The sequence below is a fragment of the Lemur catta genome, chromosome 1 (genome assembly GCF_020740605.2).
Source record: "Lemur catta isolate mLemCat1 chromosome 1, mLemCat1.pri, whole genome shotgun sequence".
In the NCBI taxonomy this organism is placed as follows: Eukaryota; Metazoa; Chordata; class Mammalia; order Primates; family Lemuridae; genus Lemur; species Lemur catta.
In genome coordinates this window covers 133,440,842-133,443,651 of record NC_059128.1, presented here as the reverse complement: position 1 = coordinate 133,443,651, position 2,810 = coordinate 133,440,842, and the positions used below count along the sequence as shown (strand labels likewise).

The window sequence follows — 2,810 nt, the reverse complement described above, 5'->3', positions numbered from 1 at the left end:
TCCTTTCGTTTGTGGCTCTACCATCTTCTAGGGACTCCTAATTGTCTGCATCTAGCTAGCAAAGGGCATGGCGGAGGCACACCCTCTTCTTAAAGGCCTTGGCCCCGAGATGCCATATATCACTCCGCTCATGCCACCTTGCTGTGGACTAGTCACGTGAGGACTCTATACCTGGCTGCAAAGGAGGCCAAGAAATGTCGTCATGTTTGGGCTGCTGCTTCCTAGCTGCAAGTATATCCTATGGAAGGGGAGAATGGGTTTTGGCAGGCAGCTAACCATCTTTGTCACAAGGCCAACTGCTCTGTTGATTGATACGTAGCTTTCTTCCAAAATGGATTTCGAGAGTCTGAATGCTACTAAGCCTGGCACTGTGTTGGTTGCTGGAAAACATTGGTGTAATGAGATAACAATGCCCCGCTCTGGGGTTGTATGAAGGAGGGAAGGTGAGCAGTCCCTTTAATTAGTAAGGAAGCAGCCCCTGTGGTTTATACAACACCCACGCCATAAAGCAGAGCTCCTGCCTCATGGCATTAAGCAGGGTCTAGGTGTTACCGGTGTTTACCTAGATAGTCATAGATCATGTGCCTGTTTTACAATACTGTATCTTTTCCAAATGATCTGTAATGACCATGTTTTACTTTTATAATCACAGAAAAGGTCTGTTTTTTTTTTAAAGCAAAAGTATTACCAAAAAATAAAACTAGCATCTCATTTACAAAAGAGTTTTAAGAAATAGGACTAACCACCTAACTCTGCACCTAGACAGCGTAGCTCTAGAAAATCCCTCCTTGGACATCTGTGACGGCACCATGTAGCAGCACCTACGACGCTTCTAGACATCAGGCAACTCGCCCAACACGTGTTGTTCCAGCCTGCTGGTCCTCTGCTGGTGCATTGCACCTTGTATGCTGGAGGTTGGGCAACAGTAGTCGTGTGGATATGAGATCAGAGAGACAAAACAAAGATCCAAGAAACAGAAGGCCGAATCTCTGCAAACTCAACGTCAGGGCGAACCAAAGAGACAGGGTAGATCTGGGGGCGTTCAGAGCCAGAGGTGGTGGTTGAGGGGCGAGTCAATGCTGGACAACTGCCCCCACCTACACACAGAGAACCCGAAGGCTGCTACAGAGCTGAGGGTCAAGTGCTCTGCCTGCTGTTGGAAGACGATGAAGTGTTTGTTCCAGTACAGCAACCTGACGGAGGCGGCAGAGCCTGACATCCAGCCAGTCACCTAGATGGACTCATTCATTCAACTAATCCTTTCTGAGCATTTACCTTCTGATGGAGACTCTGCCAGGTACTGCAGATACACATGAAAAACACACAAGATTTTGTCTTCGTGGGACTTGAGTTTTGGTGGAATTTGTACACTGCCTTAGAAAAATTAGTTATTTGCAAAAAAGTAGAAGCATATTTAATTTTTTCATTTGGCAACTGAGGTGCCATCATTTGTACAGTAATCTAGGTTGTACCAGGTCTTCTAGCTAAAAAAAAAAAAAAAAGACTCAACCAATAGGATGTCCTGTTGAGACATCAGATAAACAACATGAGGGCTGCATTTCTGTTGGTACACAAACTGGAATTCCCTGAAGAGTTAACTCATCAGATAACAACGCTATTAATATAAGAAATCACTCCAGATTGTGGCATAGTCTTCAGCTCTTCTCATTCTGCTCTGCCACGATGGTGGTCTCAGACTTGCCTTAGAAGTAGACAACCATCAATATCACCATCAGTGCTTCTAGGTAAATCTGATAGTTTTACAGAAGTGACACTTTCATCTTCAGGTGTTTTTACTAGATTAGGTGGCACCCTCCTGTTGTGCATTCTCTGAAGTACATGTACCCTCTCTTCATGGCACTAACCCATAGTTGCAATTTTATATTAATGTGTGTGGTTATTTTATTAGCATCTCTCCTACCCACTAGACCGTAAATGTCATAAGGAGATGCGCCATGACTGCTCTGTCTCACGATTTTATCCCCTGAACCTAATATAGTGCCCAGAACATGGTGTTAAACTTTGTGAGGGCAGGGTGAGGTGGGGCAGAATGAGGAGGAACAGGAAAACTGTAGAGAAAGGTGTAAGTTCCTCTGCAGCAATGGAAGTTTCCCATCTGCAGCAGTTTGTACTGCACTGATTTAGCTAACCTGAAACTGGTTCCCAGTATCCCCTTCCCAGCATGGTTCGGGTGAACTCTGGCCTGGAGGAATTTGCCCTGGAATTGGAATGCAGAAGCAAAGTGGCAGCCATGACACTCAACACTCTAGAAGTCCAACTAGGGTACCAGGTGCCACTGTAGCACAGGCATGTGATCACTGGCTCATCTTGTCTTTGTGGACCATCCTTCAGTTTCCACTGAATTTCCTGCCTTGACTTCCTTGAGTGCTCAGCTAGGTGTGCACACAGCCCTAAAGCAAAGAGTGCCAGCTCCTCCTGCAGGTCTCCTGTGACTCGAGGTTGGGGGTAGTGAGAGAAAATGCAGGTTTCAGTCTGTTCTCACTTATCCCCCCCTCATCTGAAATCCAGATTTTCTTCCCAATGGCTACCATGGCCCTACGGTAACTTCAGGATCACCCAAGCTCAGAGGCAGCAGCAGCAGCAGCAGCAGCATACGATCATCTAAATCACTATAATAAATGCCTTGTTCCAATTCACTCCTGGTGAGACTACTTCCCTGAAATCTCCCTGATGCACCATTGGAGCAGTTTGAGTCTCTTCCTCTTTGGGAGCAGCTGCCCTTATGTATTAGAAGCTTTCATTACTCGTGTTACAATCTTCCATTGTATTTGCTACTAATTACTAAATGC

At 45.7% G+C, this 2,810-nt stretch overlaps 1 pseudogene; it reads left to right on the top strand.

Annotated features, from left to right (window-relative positions):
* Positions 1-422: 422 nt before the first annotated feature.
* On the top strand, positions 423-560 carry LOC123630914 (annotated as a pseudogene).
* The last annotated feature ends 2,250 nt before the right edge of the window (positions 561-2,810 follow it).